The sequence below is a fragment of the Oryctolagus cuniculus genome, chromosome 10, assembly GCF_964237555.1.
Source record: "Oryctolagus cuniculus chromosome 10, mOryCun1.1, whole genome shotgun sequence".
Classification (NCBI taxonomy): Eukaryota; Metazoa; Chordata; class Mammalia; order Lagomorpha; family Leporidae; genus Oryctolagus; species Oryctolagus cuniculus.
The window spans coordinates 103,698,836-103,716,815 of NC_091441.1; the positions used below are offsets into that span (position 1 = coordinate 103,698,836).

General features: G+C 57.5%; 2 long non-coding RNA genes across 2 annotated transcripts; both read left to right on the top strand.

Moving 5' to 3' along the window:
* The first annotated feature begins 3,401 nt into the window (after positions 1–3,401).
* On the top strand, positions 3,402–6,515 carry LOC138843975 (uncharacterized). Its single transcript, XR_011379239.1, has 3 exons — positions 3,402–4,610; positions 4,750–4,877; positions 6,107–6,515. It is a non-coding gene; the product is annotated as an uncharacterized lncRNA (long non-coding RNA).
* A 7,801-nt stretch (positions 6,516–14,316) lies between these two features.
* LOC138843976 (uncharacterized) lies at positions 14,317–17,616 on the top strand. Its single transcript, XR_011379240.1, has 2 exons — positions 14,317–17,153; positions 17,339–17,616. It is a non-coding gene; the product is annotated as an uncharacterized lncRNA (long non-coding RNA).
* Positions 17,617–17,980: the final 364 nt, after the last annotated feature.

Consider the following 17,980-nt stretch of genomic DNA (forward strand, 5'->3'; position numbering starts at 1 on the left):
GAGGCCTGGTATCCCCCTGGGAGATTCAGGTGTTAAGCATTCGGAATACTTTGTATTGACTCACCCGGGTCCCAGGGACTGTTGAGCCTGGGCCTGCACTGGTGTGGGGGTTTTATGGGAGAGGAGTTTGGGCACAGCTCAGAGCCGGCCTGGAGCAGACGTGTCCTCCAGAGGCAGGGGGCAGGACCTCGGAGCAGGTCCCCAATCTGTTTCTGCCTTTTCTTGCTAAACACCTGCAGACACCCACGTGTGGACTTGGGGAGCTCTGGGGAGAATAGTTGCCTGCCCAGTCTACAAGGTCCCAGGCCGGGCTGAGGGAGTGCGCTCTGGGCTGAGCTGGTGGCCCGGGTGCTGGTGACTCCTCAGCCCAGTGCTGGCAGGAGGGGCCAGGGCCATGGGCAGCAGACAGAGGGAAGGAGAAGGGGCTTCCTGGAGGCACTGTGGGCTCTGCTCTGGCCGTGGGCGTGTGGTCCCGCCCTGGCAGGCTGCAGCTCCTCCAGGGTGGGGGCAGACACAGCACCACCCTGGCTGACTCCTGCCCCCCACCCCAGGGTCCTCATCTCCAGAGGGGCGGCCTCGGCCTCTGCCAGCACCCGCACGTGTGTGCAGGAAACTGCTCAGCGCAGGGCACGCCTGGGCCCGAGGCGTCCAGGACCAGGAGGTGGGGAGCCCAGCACCCTGGGGCTCAGTGCTCTGAGGGCTCCGGGGACTCCCACTAGAGGAACCAGGTGATGTCAGCTCCCAGAGTCTGTTGCCTGGACAGCGTGTGGGTGCTGCTCTTGGAGACCCGTGTGGAGTGTGCCTCGTCCTCACTGCCCCAGGCACAGGACCCCATGGCTTCTCCGTCCCCCGGGGAGCAGCTGCTGCCTGGGAAGAACTTGTAACCCTGTATGGGTGCTCACGGATGTCCCTGCCAGGTTTGTAATTTATGACAGATGTCATGTCGATAAATGTGCATGGAAAATCGTCAGGACTCAGTGTCGGTTACGGGCACCTGTGACCACACATGGGAGTTGGAGCACTGGGAGCCTGGAGGAGGCAGCTTGGAGCCGCGCCCGGACCTGGGATGAGTCCCGGCTCCAGTGCTGGCTGCTGCCACTGTCTCAGTTTCCCAACCCCTGGGTCTCTGTTTCTAGGCTCTGTCAAGCTTGCATGAGCAATAGGAGCCCCTGCCATGGAGGGTGGCCCCCCCACCCCGGGAGGCACCCAGAATAGTTCCCAACTCTCCTGAGCTCCTGAGTGGTGCTGGGTCCTTAGGGGCCATGTGCAGCCTGGGCGGGGTTCTGGGAGCTGTCAGCCTCTGTGGTCCTGGGCTGTGGGGGAGCTGGCTCCTTCCTGTGACCCCCACTGGCCTTTTCTTTGTCCTTGCCCCTTCTCCCTGCCTCTCTGTCTCTCCCCTGTTGGAGGCCCCGAGCCTGATTTGGGGCTCTCTCTCCCCTTCTTTGTCCTCAGGGAGACCCAGGAGCAGCCAGGCCGGGAGCACCTGCACCTCCCAGAGTTCCCTCTTGTTCTCCTACACAGGGAAGCCCCAGTGCCTACTGTGGCCGTCTTCCCTTTCCTGGCCTATGAACTCCACCCCAGGCCGGGACTCCTGCCTCCCTGGGTGTCCCATATTGATTTCGTGTGGACCTGACCACTCCCCCACGCTGGGATATGGTGGTGGTCATCCTGCCTCCCAGGGCTGGGGCCAGAGTGAATGAGGTTATAGCTGCGAAGCTCCCAGCAGTGGACGAGACCATAGGGGAGTCCTCAGAGCAGACAGAGGCTGTGCTGGGGTCTCCCCCGAGATCCGGGACACCAGGTCCTGCAGGAGCCCCCCACCCCCTGCATGTTGCAGTGGATTCGTTTCTGGGAGGAGGAGCACGGTGGGGGCAAGAGGCACAGAGTCACCACACAGACCCTGGGTGTTGGGTGAGAGCAGGCCTGAGAGAGGCAGCCTGCAGACTCCTATATTTCAGGTGCCACAACAGCTTATATAGCCAAGGCAGCCAATCCGGTCAAGGGGCAGTCTATGCCCTAACCAATCACAGCCTGTAGAGAGGCAGTTTCTGATGCCATCCAATCACAGCCTGTTGGCAGGCTGACTCCGCTGTCATGTGATTTTCACAACCATCCAATCACAGCCTGTTGTCTGGCAGACTCCGCTGTCATGTGTTTTTCGTAAGCATCCAGTCACAGCCTGTTGCCCGTGGCCATCTTGGCCTGGCCTTCTCAGTCCACCACACTGCAGGCTCTGTAGGAGAGGTTTCCCCACCAGGTTGCACACTGTGGCCTGTGGGATGGCCCAGGTCAGTCATGTTTGCTGTGGGTTTTGTGTACAGAGTTTGTGGTGCTGACATTTCTGTCTCCTCTGTCTCCCTCTCTCTGTCCTCTCCGTCTATTTGCCTTCGAATAAGTAAGCAAATCCTTTTAATCAAAGAAGTGAGCAGCTGGGACCTGTACAGACACTCACACGGGACGCAGGCCCGTGAGCCGTGGCTTTACAGCTCCATCACAGCACTGCTGACTTGAGTGACAGAACATTTGATGTAGTGTTGCGATGCCAGTGGCGCTGCACCATGGTTTGAGGCGATCATTCAGGGGGTGAAGAGAAAGGAGTGGATACATTGAGTCTGCAAAAGGCAAAATTATGAAAGATGCTAAGAATAGAAATGAAAAAGTTTGAAATATCCTACAGGGTTTAATTTCAAAACACTAAAATCAAACCCTCTCTCAACCTGAGAAAGAATTTCTCATTTCTTTCTTTTTTTAAGTGGAAAGGTTCCTGTGCAAACCAGCGTGGGGCAGCACCTGCTGTGGTTTCTGTAGGACCCCAAAAGCGGTGTCCTCTTGTGACGACCCCAGAAACACAGACTCCGGACCAGACGATGCAATAGAACAGGAGGTAATTTTATTTCATTTGTACAAATGGGCCCCCTACTGCTGCAAGCAGCAAGCAAGCGAGAGGAGCCCCGAGCAGCTATCTCACACAGCTTTTAAAGGGCAAAACCACAAAATTAACATATTATAGGCTGGCGTAAGTTCATTGGATAATTTTCAGTAGCGGGCCTTGTATGGCAGTCTAAAAGTGGTAATGTCGGTGGAAAAGTACTAGGTCAAAGGGATACATTAGGGGAGGGGGTTTCTAGGAGAGAGGAATAGGTTGCTACGTGCCTTGCAGCTTTCTTTGTTAACCTTGAGCAAGCGTAGGGAAGGGGCTTATCTACAAGGCAGGTGTTCTGTGTATCTCTGGTTAGTAGCTGACTGCTTTCTCTGTGAACCGGTTTACTCCCCATTTCCCAAGGCCGTCTCTGGAATGGTTTGTCTCAGGAGCCCCATTTTTTTATGGTGGCTCTTGGCTCCTTTCAGTTTCCTACTCTGACATCATAAGGCACCATTGTGACGTCATGCCCGCTGCCTGCACAAAGCCTTGGCTGGGCCTGGGTTCTGTCATTTGCCCAGGAAGCGCTGTCCCGGGGACCTGGGGCTGGGAACAGCTACCTGTGTTTCACTTGTTTGGTTTTTGTTCTTCAAGCTGCTTTTTTTTGGTCAAATTTGTTTTTTCTTTTTCTGTTTTGTTTATTTTTTTTTCCTATTTTTTTCCTCCAGCATTCATAGTCTTTTTCCCTTTCTTATTGATTTTCCTTGGATATTTCATTTCCATTTGTATTTTTTCTTCATTTTTTTCCTTGGCTTCCCCCTTGTTTCTGGTTGTTCTTTATATTTTCTTACATTTTGGGTTTCCCTTTGTTCACTTTGAGTTTTTTCTCATTTAATTCCCTTTCTTTAATAAGACCGTGAGGCCGTCTGCTTTGGTTGTTATACAGTTCAGTTTCTTGGGATTTTTTTCTTTATGGTTTATTATGTATTTGTGTTTTCTCACTTTTAACTGTTTTGATAGGGTTAGTCTCAGTTGTGAGTCTAGTTGAGTTCATTCAGTTCCTGTTTTCTGTTGGTGATGTGAGCTGACTTTGTCCATTTTGTGTTCTGATTTCTGTTCATTTGATTTCTGTTGGTTTCATCTTCTTTTGTGCTCAAGTTGTCTGAGCCGTGAGAGCTGATCTGTGTCAGCTGCTGGCTCGGGGTCTCCCAGACGTCAGCCCTGCTGACCCTTCCTGGGGGAGCCCTGGAGAGGGAGAGGAATCCGGAGGAAGAATCGCATCCTGCTGCTCCTGTTGGGTCAAATTTGTTTTTCTTTTTCCATGTTGGTTACTTTGTACTTTTTCTATTTTGTTTCCTGCCACCATTCATGTTCATTTTGTGTTTTCTCATTTTAACATTTTCTTCCATAGAACAGTCTCCTTGTTGGTGTGGTGTAGTACACACAGTTCATGTTTTCTGTTGGTAATGGGAGCAGAGTGAGTTTGTTCATTTTTGTGTTTTGATTTCTGTTCATTTGATTTCTGTTGTTGCATTTTCATTTGTGCACCACTCGTCTCCCTTCCTGGGAGCCCCGGGAGAGGGAGAAGAATCCCGAGGCCAGAATCGCATCCTGGATGGGGACTTCCCGGGGCGGGGACTGACTGCGGCCCCTTAAGCCCTCTGTGTCCCCAGTGGCTCCCGCGTCCCTCAGCAGAGCGGGGCAGGAGGTGTCCATGGCGGCTCCTGGACGGAGCTGAGAAGGCTGTCAGGTGGGACAGGTGCTGTCTGCACGGGGGCGGGAGAAAGGGTTGTTACTGCGAGGTTCTGCCTGCAGGGGACTCTGTTGGGGTCTCCCATGTTTGCAGGGGAGGGGTGGTGGCAGTGCGGGCCCCTCTCTCCCCTGCACAGGTAACTACTGCCCAGTCCGGGTGGCTCTACAAGGTTTAGGATCCAAAGAAGCCCAGAAACCTGACCTGCACCAGCAAGAAGACTGCCTGTGGAAGGACCTCTTGGTGGTGAGGGACTCATCCACAGAGGTGCGGGGTCACCCCAGACAGCCAGGGTGTCCATTGGCTGTGCATCTGTGTGCAGGAATGGAGCAGGTGCATAGGGGAGGGGGGAAGGACTCACACTGATGCCCATGGCCCTGCTTGGTCAGGGGAGAGTGCAGAGGGGCTGTGGGCTTCTCCCCTGCAGGTGCTGGAGGCTCCAGCAGCATGAGCCAACCCGCGTGGGCTGGCTGTGTGCAGCTCTGTACCAGGGTCTAAGGAGGGGAGAGGCCGCGGCAGCTCCTGACAGGCCCCAGGCTGCAGCAGCCGGGGGTCCCTCTCCTGAGACGTGGAGCCGAGGTCTCGGCACTGCTCGACCTTGCCCTCTGCCCCAGCCCTGGGCCAGGCAGTGTGGCCGAGCACCTAGGAGCATCCTCACCGCCATCCCATCCTCAGGACAGACAGCCTGCCCCGGGGTCTCCATGGGAGATGCAGCAGCTCCCACCTGGACAAGGGAGCGCAGACTCGGGGCAGGTGGAGGTGGGGCTGCCAGGTGCAGGGAGACCGTCTCCTGGGCGTTTCTGTCCTTCCTGCAGGCCATGGCTGCTGTGCTGTAGGCCCCTGGCCCATTCCCCATGGGCGCAGACGGAGGGGAGGGCATCTGCTCCTCTCTGAGACTCAGACGTCTGGGTCCCGTCCCTCCTGAGAGCCCCTGACCTTCGAGTCGGGCCCTTCAGTCCTTGGAGCCTCAACGTGCCCCCCTGGGAGATGGGTGTCTCTGAGGGCAACAGTGGCCCCATGAGTCTTGCACACAAGGGCCTGCACGGTGCCTGACGGGCGGTGAGCACGTGAGAGAGGGGACCCGTCTGTGGCTGCCGGGCTCGGAGGTCCCTGCCGTGAGCTGTAGACCAGGCCAGTAGCCGGGGCTGTGCTGGGCCCTGGCAGGGGTGCTGGCAGCCCTACAGCTCTGTGCTGCCAGCACTGCCTCCCCGTGTCTGTCCTTGGGGGGCCGAGCCCCAGGGTGGGCATCTCCTCTAGCTTGGACGAGGCATCTGCCAGCTCCATGCTGTTCTGTGGCCTTGTCACCATTCAAACTTCCCTGGGGTGTCACAGGGACAGGAACTAGGGACCAGGCCATGGCATGACAGGACCGTGTTCTCCCCTTGTCAGCTTGTCCCTGCCCAGCCCTCTGACCTCTCTAATCCAAGAGGGCCCTGGGGTGACCAAAGGGTCTACATGGCAGATGCTGCAGCAGAGCTATGTCTGTGGTAACCCAGGTCTCCTCGAACTTCCACGGGAAGACAGATGCCAAGATCCAGCTTCAGAATCCTTCCATCTGTGCTCTCCAGTGTTGAATGTCACTTATCCTCGCTGCCCCAAGGACAGGACCATGTAGCTTCTCTGGCTGCCCCCACGTCACCACGAGCATCCACTGGAAGATGGACCCTGAGACACCCAGCTTAGAATCCTCGCCCTTCCCGAACAGGTGTTGAATGTCCCTCGTCCTCGCTGCCTCAAGGACAGGACCCTGTGGCTCCTCTGTCCCCGGGGAGCAGCTGCTGCCTGGGAAGAACTTCGTTGCCTCTGTTGCTGCCCATGGATTGCCCTGCAGTACTGCCTCTGTGCCTGCAAGTTAACTGATTTTTAAGTTTAAAAGAAATCCATTAGATCAATAAATAGTGGCTGGAGAAACATGAAGGCCTCAGTGTGGGTTTGGGCACCTGTGCTCACACACGGGGAGCGGAGCGCTGGGAGCCTGGAGGCAGCTTGGAGCCGCGCCCGGGGCCTGGGCTGAGTCCTGGCTCCAGTGCCCGTGGCTGCCACTGCCTTGGTTTCCCACCCCCTGGGGCTCTGTTTCTGGCTCTGTCAAGGGGGTGTGAGTGACAGGAGCACCTGCCTCCAAGGAAGCCCCCGGAACAGCACCAGACTCCCCTGGCTGCTGGTAGGGCTGGGTCCTTAGAGGCCTTGATGTCTGGCGGGGTTCTGGGAGCTGTCAGCGTCTGTGGGTCCTGGGCTGTGGGGGAGCTGGCTCCTTCCTGTGACTCCCACTGGCCTTTCCTTTGTCCTTGCCCCTTCTCCTTGTCTCTCTGTCCCTCCCCTGTTGGAGGCCTCAAACCTGATTTGGGGCTCTCTCTCCCCTTCTTTGTCCTCTGTTCCTATCCAGTCCAGGTGGCCTCTGTGCCTCCCCTGACCTGGGAGCCCTGGGGCTCAGAGCCCTGGGCGTCAGCATCCGGGAGCAGATGCCAGGACCTGGCTCAGGGCTCAGGTTCAGAGACAACTCTTTCCCGGGACTGAAGGAAGCTCTTTAGGCCAGGTGCATGGAGTGGAGTCCATCTGAGGACAGCATTATCACAGAGACATGTTCATGAGTCAGGCAGCTCCCAGAACTGGAGCAGGTGCCGAGGACCCCACTCCATGACAGGTGTGAGAGCTTTGCTGGACAACAGGAAGTGAGGTGGAGAGATCAGCACCAGGGCTCCAGTTCAGTCCCCACACCTGCCAGTCAGGCACCTCTTAACTGGTTAATTGCTCACTGCCTCATTAATGAACTGGTTACCGACACTAGTGCCACCAGCGACAGCACAGTGCCTGGATGAAGCTGTTTAGGTTGGGTCTTGGGCCCAGTGCAGGTCCTGACCAAGTCCGTGATTCCAGTGAATTTCTTTAGCACCTGGTAAGGCTTCCCGAGATGCTGTTCTTCCTTTTAGAGATAGAAGAGGTGGCTGGGTGAGCTTTTAATTGAATTATCAGCGTCCGAGTGCAAAACTGTGTTGGAGGATCAAAGTTCGCGACTCTTGTTGACCCTGGCCGATGACCTGTGACAAAAGGAACTTCCTTAGGCCAATTACATTGCGTGGTGTTTGAGAAGAGCATAAAACACAAAGGATACAAGAATCGGGCAGCTCCCAGAACTGGAGCCGGTTCTGAGGTCTCTAGTAAATGACAGGTGCACAGCATTACTGGAAACCGGGACGTGCGGTCCAGAAATCAGCACCATGCTCCAGTTCAGTCCCCACACCTGCCGGTCGGTCACAGCTCAACTAGCTAATTGCTCACAGCCTAATTAGTAAACTCGATAGCGGGCCTTTTGCAGCCGACCACAGCACAGCGCCTGGATGAAGCCGTCCTGGCATGAAACCTGGAGCCTGTACCTTGGTTAGGGTGGGGGGATTTCAGGGGTGTGAGGTTGTCCGTGGCTAGGAGCAAACCAGGGACTGTGGGTGTCCTCTTGGGGTAGGAGCAACAAGACCTTTGATTAGGCCCCAAGTTTGGTTCTGCCTTGGCAAAGCCCAGTCCCCTCCATACCCAAACATGGACGTGGGGGGGCCTCAGGAGAACAAGTGCCTGCTGGGTTCAAGGTGTAGTGCCAGCCCGAGGGAAGCCCCAGAGTGCGCTCTGGGCTGAGCTGGTGGCCCGGGTGCTTAGGACTCCTCCACCCAGGGCTGGCAGGAGGGGCCAAGGCCACAGCCAGCAGACAGAGGGAGGGAGAAGGGGCTTTCTGGGGCCCGGGTGGGCTCTGGCTCTGGCCTTGGGCGTGCGGTCCTGACTTAGCAGGCTGCAGCTCCTCCAGGCAGGGAGCCCACACAGCACGGCCCTCCTGAACTGTGCTGCCGGGTGCTCATCTCCTCAGGGGGGCCTTGGCCAGCGCGTGTGTGCAGGAAACTGCTCAGCACAGGGCACACCTGGGCCCGAGGCATCCATGACCAGGAGGTCGGGGAGCCCAGCACCCTGGGTCTCAGTGCCATAAAGGGCTATAGGGAGCCCACAAGCTGCCACTTCCACGTGGGTTTCTCTGCTTTGTTGGATGTGGTGCCCATTTCCTGGAAGGCCCCTACCATCGTGTTCACGGCCCTCAGGAAGCGCCGGGACCCTGAGCCGGCCCTGTCCAGTATCGGATCCTGCAGTCTCACGCGATGCCGTCCACCTGCAGTGACACAGCCTTGTCCATCAGTGAGGAGGCGCTGGCAGCACCTCCACCGCTCTGGCGGGTTGGGGTTGGCCCACCAGCCCTGAGGCAGACCTGTGGCTGAAGCACGGGGGCGTGGCCCAGACCCCCCAGGCCCTGGCCCATGAGGAGGACAAGGCAGACAGACCCGGTGCTGCACAGCGCCCTCCAGGAGCAGAGGAGCAGTGGATGTGGGTGGAGCACCTCCCTCTGCTCACCACAGAGCCCCCCAGGTCAGCTCTGTGCACCCCTGTCACTGCTCAAAGCTCACTCAAGAGGCAGAGCTCAGCCCAGGCAGGCAGCAATGAACTTGGCCCACGTTGCCCTAGGACTCAACAGCCAATGGCCAGTCATAGCTCTATAGTTGGCAGAACAAGTCAGAGTCAGGGACACAACCCATAGCAGGTGCACCTCCAGGGACACCATCACCTGCCATCAGGGTCACCATCCTGTGACAGCCTGCGGGGACAGACGCTCAGCAGCTGACCTACCACAGCGTGACCACAGAAGCTAGGACTCGCCTGCCCTTGGCAGTGACCTCTTCCCAAGAGGCACAGCCAATACACGAGGGGTGAGCACCCACCAGGAGGGTGGAGCAGGGGAAGAACAGGGCTAACAGCAGTCACAGCCCTGGGCACTGACCAGGCCACCAGGGAGGGATCTGCTGCCACCTCTGCCCCTGGTCCTTTGCACCCAGCGAGTTAGAACTTCAGAGTGGGCGTGTGTAAGGGAGGCCACTGCACGGCGTCTGTGGTTGGGGGAGATTGGAGCCCTGGGGCTGTCCCTGTCAGGAGGGTGGCAGATGCTCACTGGCCCTCAGGGGCAGGGTGGGGCCTTCCAGTGGTAAAGGGACTCGGGCGAGGGACGTGGGGCCCTGGGTCAGGGTTCTGTCCTCACATCTGGCACCAGGTCTCCAGGCCATGTCCAGCCCTGATGCCAGGCCCAAAGGCAGGGGCAGGGCGAATGCAGGGCCCAAGGCTCAGGGAGGCAGGGCACCAGGCCCCAGGTTGCCCTGGGAACTGGCTGTGTTCCCCCTGCTGGGGCCCTGGAGAGGTGCTGTTGGGCAGTGCTGAGTGCAGGCCCAGGAGGGAGCAGTTACTGCTGGGAAGCTGACCCTTGTGTGTCGCTCCCCCATTCGCGGAGGAAGGACACCAAACCCTGCGCTGTTCTTTTGTCTGCTCGGCCCTTCCCGGGTTAGCTGCCGTTCCCTCATTCGTGGAGGAACGATGCTGTCCCGGGTTAACTGCCGGCCCCTCCACCTCCACCGAGGAGCGGCACACCGCCAGCCGGCTCTCTCGGGGGCTGCTCAGATGTTCCTCAGGTGTCCTGCAGATGTTCCTGGTGCATGGTGTCTCTCTCCTCCTTTATAGTCCTCTTCCACCAATCCCAACTCTGCTACCCACACGCCGAGCACGCTGCTCTCCTCCAATCAGGAGCAGGATCAGCTCCTGCAGCTTATCAGTCAAACTGATGAGGCAGCTGCGTAGTTATTTGCTCCTCCCCAGCGCCATATTGTGGGAGAGCAGATGCATAGAATTAGTCCTAGTTGCAGTAATTTAGTCTAGTCTCTGTTGCTCCCCACACTTGTCAGCCCAGCCTGAAAATCCCATGGGAAGGGGAGGAGGCAGAGCGTCCCTGGGAGGGGGGTTGGCAGCTCTGATCCCCCTGAGAGCTCAGGATTCCCGTCACAGCCCCTCTGTGATCAGGGTCGGGCTCCCCAGGGGCTGCACCTGTGCCCAGGACAGGAGCTCCTGCCTGGTGGTGGCTCCTGAACACATCCCAGGAGCCAGGGCCACAGGGCGGTGGGCTGGGCCTCTGCTGACCTCTGGTGGCCACCCCAAGGCAGTGCCTGCTGGTCCCTCCCTGCTCTCTGCCCACAGATCTCCTGGACTGGGGAGTCTCAGGGGGGCGGAACCTGGGGCTCTCTGGTCTGAGGACGCAGTGTCTGGGCTGTCAGAGCGGCGGCCTCGGGACCAGGTGGAGAACCGCACGTGCACGGAGGGGGGTCAGGGCACTGGGGTTGTGACTCTTCCTCGGCCAGACCTGAGCCTCACACCTGTCACAGTGCCTGCCCCTGAGACCCCCGTGGGCCTGTGGCCTGGGTCACAGAGGGGCCTGCCAACCTGGGGAGGGAACAGCACACTGGGTGGTGGGGAGCCGGGTCCTGCTGAGCCCGTTCCGACTCTGTCCCCGTTTCGGCCCCCACTGCTCCTGGCACTGCCCAGCTCCAGGGTCACCTCTGGAGCAGGCTGTGTCCTCTGGGGGTGGGCAGGCCAGGATAACCGGGGGTCCCACAAGGGGGGACAGGTGGAGCCCAGTGGGAGGGGTAGATCAGCACAGGCTCCACCAAGCACGGGGTGGATCCCTTCACCTGCTCTGTAATTGTCCGTTCCAGGCCTGGCCCACGACTGCAGGCTGCAGAGAGGAGACGCCGCAGGGCAACTCCCGACCCAGCGCCCTGGGAGTCTCCTTCCACCCCCTTCCTTCTGCGCACTCGTGTGTCCAATCAGGAGCCCTGGACGGCCGTGGTCAGTAACACAGCTCTGGGCCAGGTGCCGGCGTCCGGTCCTGCTTCTCCTCTCCCTGCCTCCCCTCCCAGTGGCTGGGATGAAACTGTGCTGTGTGGGTCTGGGGGCCCAGATCAGGAGCCTGGTCCAAGTCCATGGCTTCCTGGGAATTTTATTAAACACCTGGTAAGGCTTCCTGTGACATCATTTTTCTGCCTAGAGAAGAAAAGAGGTGGCCTGGTGACGTCTTACTGGAGTTATGAAGGTCTGAGCACAGAGCCATGTTTTAGGATCTCAGTTATGGGACTCGTTGTTGGCCTTGGGCCCCTGCTGCTGGGACGGTTGGTCCGGGTGCCACTGTGACCGGATCAGGGGACATGGGGTGTGGGTGCAGGGTGGAGATCCAGGGCATCAGCACACACTGGGCCCGCCCCCCTCCTGTCCTGCGCATGGGTAAGACTGTGCACCTGGGCCACCTTTGACGGTGTGTGGATCCTCAATGAGAGAGCCAGGGCACGCATCGGGATCCGCATCTGAGTGGCAGCACCATAAAATCAGCCGGACCTGGGAGAGAACAGGGCCGCAGAAGATGGAGGGCTCAGGGCTCTCGTGCAGCCTGTGGGTCTCCGTTCTCCCCCCTCAGGGTCTGAACCCCAGGTTCAGTGGCGTTCCTACCACGGAGTTTGCTCCAGTGGGCCCGGGACTGACGGCTGCAGCCTGAGACACAGAAGGACCCTGGCGGCTCCTGGGTGCTGTGGATTCCATCTGCACCCGCTCCCAGCTCTCCTGGTTTCCCACCTCGCAGAAGGCTGCTCCTGGGACTTGGCAGCCTCCACCACAGGAGAGCCCCTTCCCCTAACACACCCCTTCAATGCACCCCTCTCAGTGCTGTGGGTCTGACTCCCTGGAGAACCAATTCTGGAGCAGATTCTGAATCCTCTGGGACCTTCTGGGCACACTGGTGAGGAGAGGGTGGGGCTGGGATTTCTGAGGTTCTGGAAGCTCCCAGGTGGGTGGGGGACAAGGACCTCAGTCAGGCGTCCTCAGAGCCTCTGTGGATCCCTGCTCTAGACCGTGAGAACCAAGAGGGCCCACGTGTCTGGGTGGACGGAGACCCGGGAGCTGCCCCTTGCACAGGCGTCCACTGACCAGCTGCACACTAATGGGGTGTGGTAGCGGGCGACTCCTCCCACCCTCCCCCTGGGGATTAGAACCAGCTGCGGGCTGGAAGGAGTAGTCCGGGCATCTCCCCGGGGAGATTCAGGTGTTAAGCACTAGGAATATTTTATATTGAGTCACCTGGGTCCCAGGACAGGTTGCGTCTGGGTCTTGCGGTGGTGTGGGTATTTCATGAGTTGTGAGCATGGGCATTGCTAGGAGTAGGCGTGTGCTGAGGGTGTCCTCTTGGGGCAGGGCAGCAGGACACTGATTAGGCCCCAGTTAGGTTCTGCCTCGTCAAATTCCAGTCCCCTCTGACACCCACACGTGGACATGGGGAGGTCTCAGAGAACGGGTGCCTTCTGGGTCTGCAAGGTGCAGGGCCACCCTGAGGGCAGGACCAGGAGTGCGCTCTGGGCTGAGCTGGTGGCCCGGGTGCTTGTGCCTCCTGTGCCCAGGGCTGGCAGGAGGGGCCAGGGCCACGGGCAGTGGAGAGAGGGGGGTGGACAGGTCTTCTGTGTGTCCTGTGTGCTGTGGCCGTGGGCGTGCGGCCCCGCCCTGGCAGGCTGCAGCTCCTGCAGGGTGGGGGCAGACACAGCACCACCCTGGCTGACTCCTGTCCCCCACCCCAGGGTCCTCATCTCCAGAGGGGCGGCCTCGGCCTCTGCCAGCACCCGCACGTGTGTGCAGGAAACTGCTCAGCACAGGGCACGCCTGGGCCCGAGGCGTCCATGACAGGAGGTGGGGAGCCCAGCACCCTGGGGCTCAGTGCTCTGAGGGCTCCGGGGACTCCCACTAGAGAACCAGGTGATGTCAGCTCCCAGAATCTGTCGCCTGGATGGCGTGTGGGTGCTGCTCTTGGAGACCCGTGTGGAGTGTGCCTCGTCCTCACTGCCCCAGGCACAGGACCCCATGGCTTCTCTGTCCCCCGGGGAGCAGCTGCTGCCTGGGAAGAACTTGTAGCCCTGTGTGGGTGCTCACGGATGTCTCTGCCTGGTTTGTAATTTATGACAGATGTCATGTCGAGAAATGTGCATGGAAAATTGTCAGGACTCAGTGACCATAATGGGCACTTGTGGTCATACAAGGGGAGTAGAGTGCTGGAGCCTGGAGAGGCAGCTTGGAGCTGCGCCTGGGCCTGGGTGGGTCCCAGCTCCAGTGCCTGCTACTACCTTGGTTTCTCACCCCCTGGGGCTCTGTTTCTAGGCTCTGTCAAGCTTGCATGAGCAATAGGAGCCCCTGCCTTGGAGGGTGGCCCCCCCCACCCCAGGAAGCACCCAGAATAGTTCCCAACTCTCCTGAGCTCCTGAGGGGTGCTGGGTCCTTAGGGGCCATGGGCAGCCTGGGTGGGGTTCTGGGAGCTGTCAGCCTCTGTGGGTCCAGGGATTTGGGGGAGCTGGCTCCTTCCTGTGACCCCCACTGGCCTTTCTTTTGTCCTGACCCTTCACTTTGGCTCTGTCCCTCCCGTGTTGGAAGTCCTGAGCCTGATTTGGGGCTCTCTCCCCTTCTTTGTTCTCAGGGAGACTCAGGAGCAGCCAGGCCGGGAGCACCTGCACCTCCCGGAGTTCTCTCTTGTTCTCCTACACAGGGAAGCCCCAGTGCCTACTGTGGCCATCTTCCCTTTACTGACCTCTTGGCTCCACCCCAGCCCAGGACTCCTGGCTCTCTGGGTGTCCCACATTCAGTATTGACCTGACCCACAGCCCCCACACTGGGAAATGGTGGTGGTCAAACTGCCGCCCAGGGCTGGGGCCAGAGTGAGTGAAGTTATGGCTGCGAAGCTCCCAGCAGTGGACGAGCCCATAGGCGAGTCCTCAGAGCAGATAGAGGCTGTGCTGGGGTTGTTATATCTTAATATTAGCCATCGCAAAGCACACCGGACACCGGAGTAAGGGAAAGGGTTTATTGGGAACACCCTACAGACCGGAGTGAAGGGGTGGCGAAGGAAAAAAGAGAGAAAGAGAGTCTAAGAGAGAAACAGAGAGGAGAGGAGCTAGCAAGGAGAGAAGATAGAGCAGAGAAGAGGAGAGAGGAGAGGAGAGCCTAGAGACCAGAGGTGGAGGCTAGAGAGAGCAACCAAGAGAGAGCAGGAGAGAAGGGGCAAGAGAGAGGGGGCAAGAGCGCACGTGTTCAGGAACAGGCCCTTTTAAAACTTTGCCTGAGGGCGGGCAGAGAAGCAGGAGCAGCCAATCCCATTAGGATGGGGGTGGAGCCTGGCTCAGGTAGCTGGGCCATGCGGCCAACTGCACCAGTTTCCTAACAGGGGTCTCCCCCCGATATCCGGGACACCAGATCTTGCAGGAGCCCCCCACCCCCTGCATGTTGCAGTGGATTCCTTTCTGGGAGGGAGAGCGCAGTGGGGGCAAGAGGGCGTGGAGTCACCACACAGACCCCGGGAGTCGGGTGAGAGCAGGCCTGAGAGAGGCAGCCTGCAGACTCGTTTATTTCAGTTGCTACAACAGCTTATATAGCCAAGCCAGCCAATCCGGTCAAGGGGCGGTCTATGCCCTAACCAATCACAGCCTGTGCCAGGCAGTTTCTGAAGCCATCCAATCACAGCCTGTTGCCCGCGGCCATCTGGGCCTGGCCTTCTCAGTCCACCACACCTGCAGGCTCTGTAGGAGAGGTTTCCCCACCAGGTTGCACACTGTGTCCTGTGGGCTGGGCCAGGTCAGTTCTGTTTGCTGTGGGTTTTGTGTACAGAGTTAGTGGTGCTGACATTTCTGTCTCCTCTGTCTCCCTCTCTGCCCTCTCCATCTATTTGCCTTCGAATAAATATATAAATCCTTTTAAACAAACAGAGAAGTGAGCAGCTGGGACGTGAACAGACACTGGTACGGGACGCAGGCCCCGTGAGCCGTGGCTTTACAGCTCCGTCACAGCACCGCTGACTTGAGTGACAGAACATTTGATGTAGCATCGCGATGCCAGTGACGCTGCACCATGGTTTGAGAGCGATCATTCAGGGGGTGAAGAGAAAGGAGTGGATACATTGAGTCTGCAAAAGGCAAAATTATGAAAGATGCTAAGACCAGAAATGAAAAGGGTTTGAAATATCCTACAGGGTTTAATTTCTCAAAAAACTAATATCACTCTCTTCAAACAGAGAAAGAATTGTGCAGTCTTTGTCTCACTCAAGTGGAAAGGTTCCTGTGCAAACCAGCAGAGGGCAGCACCTGCTGCGGTTTCTTGCTCTGACATCAGAGGGCGCCATTGTGACGTCATGCCCGCTGCCAGCACAAAGCCTTGGCTTGGCCTGGGTTCTGTCATTGGCCCAGGAAGCGCTGTCCCGGTGACCCTGGGCTTGGATCAGCTGCCTGTGTTTCCCTTGTTAGGTTTATGTTCCTCCTGCTGCTGTTTTAGTCAAATTTGTTTTTTCTTTTTCCATTTTGATTATTTTGTTTTCTTATTTATTTTGTTTATTTTTTTCCTCCAACATTTATAGTCTCTTGTCGCTTTCTTATTGATTTTCCTAGGATATTTCATTTATTTGGATTTCTTGTCACTTTTTCATTGGCTTTCCTCATGTTGGTGGTTGTTCTTTATATTTTCTCCCATTGTTGGGTTTCTATTTTTTCACAATGTGTTTTTTTTCTCTTTTTTATTCCTTTTTTTAAAATAAGACCGTGAGACCATCTGCATTACTTGTTATATAGTTCAGGTTCTTGGGATTTTTTTCTTTATGCTTTATTACTCATTTATTTGTGTTTTCTCTTTTAGCTGGTTCGACAGGGTTAGTCTCAGTTGTGAGTCTAGTTGAGTTCATTTAGTCCATGTTTTCTGTTGGTGATGTGAGCTGAGTTTGTCCATTTTGTGTTCTGATTTCTGTTCATTTGATTTCTATTTGTTTCATGTTCGTTTGTGCTCAAGGAGTCAGAGCCGTAAGAGCTGATCTGTGTCAGCTGCTGGCTCGGGGTCTCCCAGACGTCAGCCCTGCTGACCCTTCCTGGGGGAGCCCTGGAGAGGGAGAGGAATCCAGAGGAAGAATCGGATCCTGCGGCTCCTGTTGGGTCAAATTTGTTTTTCTTTTTCCATTTTTGATTGCTTTGTACTTTTTCTATTATATTTTGTTTCCTGCCACCATTCGTATGCATTTTGAGTTTTCTCATTTAACATTTTATTCCATAGAACAGTCTCCTTGTTGGTGTGGTGTAGTTGATATAGTTCATGTTTTCTGTTGGTGACGGGAGCAGAGTGAGTTTGTTCATTTTTGTGTTTTGATTTCTGTTCATTTGATTTCTGTTGTTGCATTTTCATTTGTGCACCACTCGTCTCCCTTCCTGGGAGCCCCGGGAGAGGGAGAAGAATCCCGAGGCCAGAATCACATCCTGGATGAGACTTCCCGGGGGGGGGACTGACTGCGGTCCCCCAAGCCCTCTGTGTGCCCAGTGGCTCCCGCGTCCCTCAGCAGAGCGGGGCAGGAGGTGTCCATGGCGGCTCCTGGATGAGCTGAGAAGGCTGTCAGGTGGGACAGGTGCTGTCTGCACGGGGGTGGGAGAAAGGGTTGTTACTGCGAGGTTCTGCCTGCGGGGGACTCTCAGTTGGGGTCTCCCATGTCTGCAGGGGAGGGGCGGTGGCAGTGCGGGCCCCTCTCTCCCCTGCACAGGTAACTACTGCCCAGTCCGGGTGGCTCTACAAGGTTTAGGATCCAAAGAAGCCCAGAAACATGATCTGCACCAGCAAGAAGACTTCCTGTGGAAGGACCTCTTGGTGGTAAGGGACTCCCCCACAGCGACAGGAACCAGGGACCAGGTTATGTCATGACAAGGCCACATTACTCGCATGTAAGCTTGTCCCTGGCCAAGCCCTCTGACCTCTCAACTCCAGGAGGGTCCTGGGGCCACCAACGGGTCTACACAGCAGATGCTGCAGCTCAGCTGTGTCTCTGGTGCCCCCAGGTCACCACGATCTTCCACGGGAAGATGGACTCCGAGACGCCCAGCTTCAGAATCCTCGCCCTTCCAGTAGAGGAGTCGAAGGTCCCTCATCCTCGCTGCCCCAAGGACTGGATCCCTTGGCTCCTCCATCCCCGGGGAGCAGCTGCTGCCTAGGAAGAACTTCGTTGTCTCTGTTGGTGCCCATGGATTGCCCTGCACTACTGCCTCTGTGCCTAGAGTTAACAGATTTATGAGTTAACAGAAACCCATGAGATCAATAAATTGTGAATGGAAAAACATGAAGGACTTAGTGTTGGTTTTGGGCACCTGTGGCCTCACACAGAGATCGGAGCACTGGGAGCCTGGAGGAGGCAGCTTGGAGCCACACCGGGTCCAGGGCCTGGGCTCTGTCCTGGCTCCACTGCCGGCTGCTGCCCACCTTGGTGTCCCTGCCCCTTGGCCTCTGATTCCATCTCTGTCAAGGGGGTGTGAGCAATAGGAGCCTCTGGTTGCAGTGTGGCTGCCGCGGGAAGCACCCAGAATAGTTCCCACCTCCCTTGGCTGCTGGGTAGTGCTGAGTCCTTAGGTGCCATCACCAGCCTGGGCGAGGTTCTGGAAGCTGTCAGCCGTCTGTGGGTCCAAGGATTTGGGGGAGGTGGCTCC